This window comes from Micrasema longulum, unplaced genomic scaffold, assembly GCF_059751315.1.
Source record: "Micrasema longulum isolate JH-2025_06_02 unplaced genomic scaffold, ASM5975131v1 h1tg000019l, whole genome shotgun sequence".
In the NCBI taxonomy this organism is placed as follows: Eukaryota; Metazoa; Arthropoda; class Insecta; order Trichoptera; family Brachycentridae; genus Micrasema; species Micrasema longulum.
This window is the reverse complement of record NW_028277227.1, coordinates 484,527-496,584: the sequence shown is the minus strand read 5'-3', so window position 1 is coordinate 496,584 and position 12,058 is coordinate 484,527.

Here is a 12,058-nt window from a genome sequence, read left to right as displayed (position 1 = left end):
GAAAAACTATGCATTTAAAGACATGTAAGTAAGTATGTAATGAATAATTTTTTTTTTAGTTTAGTTTTTAATTATGAATAATGATCGGAAAGTTGGTTTAAATGAATAACGCTGTTTTAATTTTTCTGCATTGTTTGCTGTTGAATTGGCATTCAATTGTATGCAAATAAAAAAATATCAGTATTTAAAAAAGTATCAAATTGTTTAGCATTATGAAATTTTTTGTTTTGTTTTAAGGCTTGCATACTGAGTAGAGTTCCAAGGCCTGTCTACTGAAATATCATTTTAGTTTTATCTATGCAACATAAAATTTTGAATTGATCAATTATTAGTCATTAAAGGTGTTCCAAATGAATATGTATTAATATATACTTTGTAACATAAAAGGGCCCCAATATATTCAAATATTGCCAGTTAATGCCAAAATTTATAGTAAAATTAGCATTATAAATCTATTTTAATTACAGCAATGTTTGGCTATGTCCAAATGCTTGCAGACAGGCTGGATTTCCTCCCTAGGGAGTTATTCATATTTAAATTTATTTCAACAGAGAGTATATATTTTCCCTCTCTATTTTAATTATACTAAATCAATTTTATAATGTATTACCTACTTAAATATCCCATATCGATCTCGCTAATGGGACTGAATTTGTAAACCTTATACAGTGTATCATGATCATTTAAAATAAGGTGATCAGTCTTACACTTCAGGCATCAGTACAGAGAAAATGAATATTATCATGTTAAACTACATTTCAAACAAATTTTTCTTGTTGACATTGCCAGGAACTGAACGATCGTTCTTTACCTAACATTTGATTTAATAAGTCCGAAAGGATAATAATCAAGGAACACCTAGAAAGTCTTAAGAAAACTTAACTTATTTACGTAACTACAAAATGTATAACGGATATAAATAAGTTTAAATACATAAATATTTTGTCTAAATTTCAATCCACATTATTTTTATTTTTTTTATATTTCACCATTTTGGAATATACAGTCAAACTTAGTTATTATAAAAAGCACACATCGGTCAAATCAATCCAACAATTCACAAAAAATTCTTAAATCATATCTCGTGGGTATTTTTGCAAATAATTTTATAAACCACCAAGTTTACTAAATACTATTGTGTCTTTCTATTTTCCTTTATAATATTTTTCTATGTATAAACATGTCCTTAAAAATGCCCATTGGGCGTATATATAAAATAAAATTATGTAATAAATACATTTAGTATTTTTGATATTTACATAATTTAAAAACAAAAATCTACAATGAAAAATTATTAGACTATATATATATATTTGTGTTTTTAAAAATTAACCAGCGTTTTTACTTATGAATTTCAAACTGTCCATATATTCATTTTAACAAAGTTTGACTGTATTATACATCCAACTAGTCAAAAAATTCACTCAAAAAAAAAGAAAAAAGAAATATTCCCCTTTTTATTGTTTTAAATGTCACAAATATACATTTTTATTTGCATTATTTATTTGAAATATTTTTTATACATTTAATTAGTCTTCCTAATTATTATTATAAGTATTAAATAAAAAATACAGTAAGAATTATAATATGTTTTGTTCAAAGTATTTTTTAATAAAATCAAATTATAACTCCTGATCTTGCCAGAATTATATTTTGTATGTATAATTTCACAATAATGTTGTATGTATACTTTTTTTTAATGCCCACATTTCTGTTAAAAATTATGTCAATTTATACAAATTAATACGTTTACGTTTGTTAAGTATATCACTAAATCGTTTATATATTTTTTTTCTTATTTCTTTTACGAGTTTATCGACTGAATATTTTTTATGTTTATACTAGTTAATAAAATCATCTTTTTAGACAATATTGTATAAGTTTTTTATGAACCGAACAACGTTTTTTTTCTAAATAATATTGTAAACGGAATGATAACATTCCATCATTAATTGCATTGGGAGTACTTATCCAATTTATCCAAATATTTATGTACATTTATAACATGTTAATAAAGATGTAATTTTTAAATGTTTTTTGATTATATTTTAGCAAAATTACAAATTAATATCCAATAATAGGTACAAGTAATTAACCCCGAATTCATCAAAAGGATTATTTTGTTTCCAACAAACCTACTGTAAACTCACATTTGAAAAATGTGTTTTTAAAACGTAAAGAGGAAGTTCGGTGGTTTAAAAAAAGAAATTATTTGTTAATAGACTATTAATTTAAGCCAATTATTTTATTATTTATCTTAATTCAGCGTTATGATTTTTTAAAGTTGTGTATTTCTAAATTTACTCCGCGTGTGGCATTTCAAGTTCTCTTTCGCTTCTTCTCCGTCAGTTCTGCCAATTTGTCCGTAGAGGGTAAGTAAACCGGAAATCTTTCACAACTCTCCTTATCATTGGTTGATTTATATGAACTAGTGGGGTCGTTCAAAGTAGTTAATTTGTATTTTAAAAAAAAAATTGTACATATTCAAGAAACTTTGCCCTATAATTTAATGCTCTAATCTTTACTGCGCATAAGAACACATTTTTTAAATCCAATTTCCCGTAGGGTTGAAGTTCCTCATTATAGTAGCTGGCAATAAAAATTATCAGGTGTTGTGGTCCCGTGGCTCGCGGACTTGCGGATCAGAGGTCTGAGGTTCTAACCCCGCTCTACCACAACCTGATTCCCATTTTTTAATAGTCAATTATTTACAACTCGTTGGAAATGGACCTAAAAATTGAAATATTTGGATAAGAACCATAAGAACGCAAATATCAATAAAATTAAAAATAAATTTAAGCATAAAGAAAACTACTGAAAAGAAATAGTATTATTATATCTTTCTTTATTCTGTACATTTTTTGTGTCGAATAATTTTTTAATACATGCAAACATTGATACATAATTCTGAAAAAAAAAGTTGTGAAGAATTGATTAATTTTATTGACTTCTAATTTAAAAAAAAACTATTTAGGTAATCATCATGATCGTTTTTCTACCCGTACCCAGTGGTGCATAGGGCACTGCATTGGCGCTCCAATTGGAACGTATTTTGATAATTTTTTTTACATGGAAGGTAAGGTCATCCTCTTATGCTTCAGGTGGCCGTCCAGAAATAGTGCAGTTTTTCTTATAAATATATTTGGACTCCTGTATTTTTAGTAGCCTTACGTGTCACGTACAAGGCTAAGGTACTCAGAAAAAAATCGTTTTTGTTTGTCTTGGAAATAGGATGTTCGATCACTGATTTTGGTTTATTACCTTCCAATCACCATTGTTGCAAAGTCCAAGAACAATGGCGCGTTATAACTACTTTTAACGACAGTGTGGATATCTGTTAAGGATATTCCATCTTTCCTGCATTCTGCTTCAAGATTATGGCGTTGTAAACTGAAAAATGGGCACTGAAATCTTAAAAATCATTATTTTTCATTGTTCTCTGCCAGGAATCGAACATAGGACCTCAAGTATAATAGGTGAATGCGCCTATTACACTACAGGCTGACTAATTTTCACCTACATATTTATTTATAAGTTCGTATAAACCATTTTAAGTTTTGAGTTGTACGTCGACTTGTTTCAAATTTACTTTCTCACTAACTAACTTAGAATTACTCGCGTTGCTATTTATATTATAAAATATTGTAAGAAGGAAACAAAGGAACGAAAGAAGGAGAAAGAGGATATGAATTGAACTTAGTCATACAGAAAGCAGCCAGCCATAGGAAACTGAAACTGAGATAACAGAACTTTTGTGAAAAGAGTTAGTAATCAAATCCATACAACAGTTGGAGTGTTGTTTACTTGGGCAAATGATAAAAAATGCCTACATTAGTTTTTTTAAATACAAAAAAAATATTTTACTTTTTATTTGACCAGTTAACGATTTTTGAAGCCTGGCTGACCACACAATCTAAAATGTGCATTTTGCAGAAAACAGCCAGCCCTAGCCAAATTGATGTAGGATGTTGTGTCATTTTTTGTTTTTGTTCCCACATAATATAAACAAAGATGAATAATTAAAATAATGTGACTTTACTGGGGTCACCCGTGCAGAGGACACTTAACAATATACTTAAAAAAAAAAAAAAATTACATGTGAGAATAAACAAAGAAGACTTAATATACAGAGATAATCAAAAAAATGTTCAGACAGTGTTATACACTACGTATTTATATTTATATTTCATTTATGTTTACCTATATTATTTATCTTAAAAAATGCACAATAAAAGAACGAAAACATAACATAAACTATACATTTGTGGAGCAGTTGATTCAATATTGGTTTGGGCGAATGAGACAATCCATTTTACTTCTACCCAGCTCCATTATCCATTTTTAAAGCCTCTTTGAACATTTTCTCGTTACTAATTGCTTTATTGGACAGTGGAAGTGGGTTATAGATTTTAATTGCATAATACTTAAAATTCCTTTGTCTGAAAGTGGTATTAGTTTGTATTTGTTTAAGTCGTCTTTGTGTTGAGGATCTAGTGATTATATTATTTGTATGTGTTGTATTGTTGGGGTTATGTCTTTCGTTTGAGTGAGAAAAGTTTTCGAATCTGTACGCAAGTATTGTTATAGCGTATAATTGCTTTGGTGTCATAAGTTGTGATTTGTGGAATATTTCTTTAGTAGATGTTTTTTATGTAGATTTCAGTTAATGATTTTTGTGCAACAAATACATTCGATTACCAATATCGTACTCCAAAATTGATTGGCACAATGCAAAATAAATCTTTAAAAGTTCTTTTACATTAATTATATTACGAATGGTTTTGAATATATGTATTTTTATGTATTGAACATGTTATTTATATTTATATTAGGGTACTTAATTGTTAGGAATCAATTAATTCAATTGTAATAATAACTAACGAATAATTAAGCTCCGTGTTAAGGAATTACGGCGAATTTTTTGAATCTGACTGACCACACAACCTAAAATATGCATTTTGTAGAAAACAGCCAGATCTAATATTGAATGATACCTCATTCAAACTTTTAATGTATGAGGTGACATTCTGTATTAAATCGTTTTTTTTTTACTGCAGGTGTTTTTAAGGTAATGAATTTATGAAATTAAAATACGTTTGTGTTTATCCACTTTAATTTGTCTAAGAGAGCTAGATTTCTGGAGGCATTGGTCTTCCCATCAGCATCTATTTTTCTAGTGCTGTGGATGTTTTCAGCAAAAGGGGAAATGCTGTTTTTGTGATCAACACTATTTTCTCGAGGAGATTATTACAGTATTTTGTATGAAAGCATTATGGCTGTTTTTAGCGGAACATACAATTGACCTTACTGCACCCGATAACACCAATATATATTTTTGACGACTCGAAGTTAAATTGAACTTATTATTTATTATTGGGATGACTTTACTAATTTCTAGATTGTCTTAACGAAGACCATTATTATTAACTCTTAAAAAACTGTGGTAAACAATCCCTTTGCGCACGGTGATGTAACATCGTGTTACCACTAGTAAAATATAGAATATTCTAAAATTCAGACATTTGAAAAAAAAAAGTGGAGACATACTGTTTAATAATTCCTTTTCCATAGTTTATGGAAATAAACATATAATTTAGCCCTGCAAATTAAATAAAAATCACGAATACGCCGCTCATATTACACGCGCGCGTCCCCCATCACAGTCATCAACCGACTGAATACTGAAACTGTTTTACACAACACCCGCCAGAGAACAGCGTCTCTGTCTTCTTTGTCATCAATTTTATCTTCGTGCTCTCTCTTATACAGATTTATTTCAAAAATCCAGCATAGTTATACAAATTTTACTTTCCAAATCAGGTGTGAAAATGTCAATTTGAAGATTACAAAAAATACGAGTTCATAATTAAAAAAAAAAAATAGAGATATATCAAGCCTTGTGTCCTATGTTGACTAGTGTGACATCACAGCCACCCAAGAGTCAAAATGTAAGTAAACTATCTACACCTTTTTCTTGATTAAAATTGTGGTTTTCGGATATAAGTTTTTAAAATTTATTTTCATGTATTTATTCATACCAATATATAAATATTACAAAAAAATAATAACGTTTTGCTAACTCTATAAGGCCAAGAGCTACAATTAGCCTGCATATTATTAAAGAATACTATTAAATGATTTGCGAATTTTGAGTAGTTATCGTCGAGACATTTTATACGTTCTTTGATTCTAATTGTAAATGTTTTTTTTCCACAAAAAATTACGTGAATAAATAAATAAGCGTAAAATTGCCATTCTACTAAGTATTTTTTTTATATAAATTAAAAAAAATAAAATGCTTTCTTTGATTTCATTTTTCAGGATTTTATACTGAGAGTGTTCGTACTATATCTTAGAGTAATAATACGACCCTAACTAAGAGTCGCTCATAAGCTCAAAAACCATTATATGATTATCAACCACAAAGTTAGCTACATTTTACAGCAACACAACGGCCGTAGGTGCTCAGGTCGAGAATTCCAAGCGCAAACTGAGACCGTCCATTAAACGTTCGTTAAACTAAAAACCAAACCAAAATTTGAAAGCTTTTTGTTATAAGCAATATTAATTAATTATTTATCTTGGTATTAGATACTTTTATTTACGGAAACCTTTTGGTATGATTCGTTTATGCTTCAACTAGGAAAAGGCCCACATACCAAATACAATGTAGCATAAATAATTCATTCAGATAAATTACAAGTGATCCAGTGTAAATTCGAGTAATTACAGATCCTAGTTTCGTCTGACCTTTTTTTGTAACACAAGAAGCCGAGAGACCCAATTACGGCGGTGAACTTCACCATAGACCGTCACAAACAAACCGTCACGTCGTTACTACGTAGGGGTAGGCAGAGAGGATAGAACATCATATCACTCTGTCTCTACATTCATACATCTTCTCATACACGCGCGCCGATTATTCCGATCTTTGAAATGTTCATCAAGCGATCGGGTTATGGTCCCCGTAGTTAGTGTCGCGAACTCATGGATTAGAGGTCCTCGGTTCGAACCCCACCGTACCGAAACATGATTTCCATTTTCTAATACTGAAAATTAAAAAAATAAAATATTTACAAATCTTTAAAAATAGCCCCAAAAATCGAAATCCTCTTCGAAATCTTTTTAGCTGTTCTTTTGCTGTCAATTTCAACACATGTCCAAACCAACGCGGATCTCCTTTCTTGAATTTTTGATAATGCTTATCTCAACCTTACATTATGTACGGGCCTCGACATTTGTGCACCTATCGTGCATTCTTTTACCACATATCCACCCGAGAAATCGCATTTTGACAGCATTCAGCCTGCTTTCATCCTTGATTTTCAAATTTCATGCTTCGCTCCCTGGCGGGGATCGACACCAGAACTCCATTGTAAACTGCTAAATTTTAAAATTCTCTTTTGATATTATTTTTAGTCTCGCCGAGAATCAAACACGCAGAGCTCTCTTATTATGAACGTCTACAATCCGATCCTCTAAAATCAACTTAAAATGTAATAATAATATATTATATTGTATACCCACTTTTTCCATAATAGAAAAGGCAAATCATATCTAGGTACTATGTATAATCACATTATATTTCAACAGCAGGAGCTTTTGACGAGTATAAAAGCTAGCACTCCCGCCCTTTTCACACATTTTCTGAAAAGCTCACTAAGATACTTCCGTCAGAATAAAAAGCTTGTACGGTTAATTGCCAATTAGAGTTAATATTTCATTGAACAAAGGAAGTTCTCATTTTTACGATTGAACGGCGTTTATTCTACCTGTCCTCTGTTTCCGCTTAAATTAATAAAAGGGCTCACGATGTTACAGAAAAAATAAAATTTATGACAAAAATTTCCGACAATTGGTCGGGATATTTTTCATTGTGAATACAGGAGTCGTTTTGAGTCCTGTTATTTTTGCACGCATTTTCTCTTAAAACATTAATTAAGTTTTTCTTACAGCGGAAATCAACTCTGTTTGACGGATAAACGGGAAAAGCTTTTTGTTCTTTGAACGTTATTTCACTTTTCTTTGTATTGTACTGCAAACATTTTAGGGAAATTTTGTGTTCATATTGCTTTATATTTCCTTTCGTTGTGTTGTGGCGCACTTGTATTTTTCAAGAAAAACACGCACTTTACTATTGTTATTATAATGAACGGCAAAGTTTGTAATTGTTCACGGTAGCGAAATAATTATTGTTAGAAAATATTACAATCTTAAGGTACATCTTTTATAAAAAAAATATACAAAGCATAATTTCTAAGTAATACTTGCTTGCGCATTTATTTATTAACCTATTAATACACAATTAATTATATTTACTTAAAACAGTACATTGTTATAATCACAAAGAAGATCGCCGTCTACTGTTGGACATGGGGGTGCTTCATGACATACTCAGTGGACGCCTTGATAGTCCGGATCTTTTGTCAGAGTTATCATTAAATGTCCCCGGCTACCGCACCCGTCACACGTCGAGCTCTCTATTTCATGTGCCAGCAGTTCGTACGAACTATGCCCAGAACTCTCCACTTATACGTTTTGCTAGTGAATATAATTTGAACTTTCCCCTTATTGATCCATTTGATTGTAAAAAAATAACATTTAAAATGCGCGTCTTAAAACATTCTTTTTTGTCTTATACTTAGTTTCAATAATAAAGTTTTATTTTATTTTATTAAATTTTATCTCTATTTCTTAATATTTTATATATATTTATATTTTCGATACCTGACACCCTCTTTCCAATATAACACCCACACACCCACCCTCTCACTCACTTACACTCACACAAACACACTAGTATGTATTGTACGTGTATTTAATGTATTTCTGTGGATATCTGTCATTGGTTTTATTCTCTGTATATGTTATTTGTTATATTTGTATTACATGTATTACTGTTGATATCCCCAATAAATAAAATAAAAAAAATAAAAAAATAACACTATATTATTATTAACGTGGATTGAATTGGTGCAACGTAAATTTTTGAAATCGTTAATATTTAGAATCGGATCAAATACTTTCGTAATAAACTATTATGATCGTCTAGAGTACTTTCATATCTTTAGTTTAGAATTCAGAAGGATTTTGGCTGGTTTGACATTCTTGCACTGATTAATATCCAACTATATAGATGCCCATGATATCATTGCTCAGATAAACCTTAATGTACCTCGCCGTAACTTGCGCACCAATCCTGTCTTTGCTGTGGAAATTATAAAACTAACATCGGATTCTTTTCCCCTCTGCCAAGGATTCTCAGAACAGTGAACGAAATCTCACTAAACGGTACTAGCAAGGGCAGGCATTTAAAAAGCAAGCGGTGTTGTCTCTCCTGACTCGCGATGTCACACTTGCCATTTCCGCCTAGATTATGCTATATACATACCTTTTGAATTATACACTTTGTTAATTTAAGTAGATTTTAAGAATGTTTAGATTAAGTATAACTCATTAATGCCAATCTATTAGGGCTTACTTAAGCCTGTTGATTGGTTAAAAAAAATATATATATGGTTTTGTTTTTGTTTTATCAATAAGATATTTTATATATTTTTTTAATAACCAGAAACACTATTTATAATACTAATCGCAAGAGGAAAATAACTGGAATATTTTTACGCTGGAAAGGAAAAAGACTAAGCGACATGACAAACTCTCGCCTTCCAGACAGTAGCCAGGCTCTTTATAGACCTGGGCTTGGAGGGGGAGACCTATTTCCGGGGACCCGTCACAATAGATCTTCACAGGTCACAGTGATGCCAGGAGCTTGAATAGCACTGACCCCCACCTCCAAGAATAAAGATAAGAATAAGCGACATGTAACAACTTGACAGAAGAGCCAATTGAAGTTTTTTTTTTTAATTTCTAAAGAATCTCGTATTTTAAATTTTTATTAAAACTGTATGGGAATCACGCAAAAATAATATGTTTTCATGAGATTTTTTTATTATTTAAAAAAAAAACTTTTATTGACTCTTTTGTAAAGTTTCGTCAAGTCAATATGTATCATTTTTAAGTGATCCCATGTAAGTGAGATTCGTTCCGACGTTTCGGCCACCATTGCAGGAACCATCTTCCGTGTTTTGTACTACCAGTAACTAGTAATTTGTACCGTGTCAGCAGTTGGTACATTCTGTGTCATTTTTGTAGGCACATTCCGAGTCCGTACATTATAGGTATTAAAATAAAATAAATTTAGAAAATTGAGAAACGTTAGGGATTTAGAAATTTCAAATAAAAATTTAAAAGAAAATACGAATGTGTAAATATATAATAATAAAGTAAATAAAAACAAAAAACATAATAAAATACTTAAATTATTCATAAGAAAAAAAAACTTCAAGATGAAATCTACGAATAGATAAAGGGTGAGGTCGTGGGGTTTCCACTTTCCTCAGTGATAGCAAATTTCTTCATGGAAAAATTTGAAGATTCAGCTCTGGACACGGCAACTTTGATACCAAACGTGTGGTTGAGGTATGTATACGATGTTTTTGCGGTCTGGCTACGCAGGATGAATTAACTGAATATTTTTCTATATCACATAAATTCATTACATCCCCTGATAAAGTTCACAATGGAACTACAAAACAATGACCGTTCTTGGATGCCGAAGTAAAGAGAAAATCAAACGGCAGTCTTGGGCATGCGGTATACAGAAAACCGACCCATAAGAACCGATATCCAATATCGGAACATTTTATAGACTCAGGACAACCAAATAATTTGCAGAAATTATTGTGCACATAAACAAATACGATGGGCTGAAATTAAACTCAACATGGTTCTCGGCACTACACACTACAAAAATGTCACGGAATGTGCCTACTGGCGACTGCAACACGGTGCAAATTACGAGTGCATAAACACATGTTTCTGTAAAACACACAGTTTACTATGGCCCCTGCAATGGTACCCGAATGAATCTGACTTACACAGAATCACCCAAGAAGATGCGTATTGATAACAATGACCGTGCAAACCTTCGCATCTACTGCTACGAGTACATGTCGCTTTGTAATCTTTTCTTTCCATCGTCGATTTGTAATTAAAACTTAATTAAATTATTTTTTTTCAAACATTAACTCTTGTGTGGCTGTGACGTCACACTAGTCGACATAAAACACAAGACTTGATATATCTCTCTTATTTTTTAAAATGATGAGCTCGTATTTTTTGTAATCTTCAAATGGACATTTTCACACCGGATTTGGAAAGTAAAATTTGTATAACTAAGCTGGATGTTGATACAAAAATATTTACCCTTGCTACGCGAATAATGAATTTCCGCTAATTCAGCAACACATGTGTATAAGAGAGAGCGCGAAAATAGAACTCATAACAAGGAAGACAGAGACGCTGTTCTGTGGCGGGTGTTGTGTAAAACAGATTCAGTCGGTTGATGACAGTGATGGGGGATGCACGCGTGTAATATGAGTGGCGTATTTTTGATTTTTAATTTATTTTGCTTTAACAGGGCTAATTTATATGTTAATTTGCGTAAATTTTGGAAAAGGAATTAGTAAAGAGTATGTCTCAATGTTTTCTTTTCAAATGTCTGAACTTTAGAATATTCCGTCTTTTACTAGTGGTAACACGATGTTACATCACCGCGCGCACAGGGATTATTTACGAAAGTCTTTTAAGAGTAAAATAAAATAAGGAAAATATTGACAGACATTTCTCTGAAATCTTTCCATAAAAAGACTTAATTTTTTTTTTGCAGTTGATAAACGGTAACTAAACAGAAAAAGTTTATTTACAGAATTTAATGTTTCATTAAATAATTATACTTATTAAATTTTCTCTTTATTTGAATTTCAAATGATCCTTTTGACAATAAATTTCGTAATAATGAATAAATTTCATAATAATGAATAAATTTCGTAGTAATGAATAAATTCTAAATATTACTAAAGTTATGGTAAAAAGCACGGAATTTGTTTACGTTTAAATAATTTCACCCCTTACAAAAGAACTGCAAATTCATTTTGCATAATAATTTGACATTTCCCTCTTGTGAAATATCAATGTAATTTCACTTTGTCCCTTT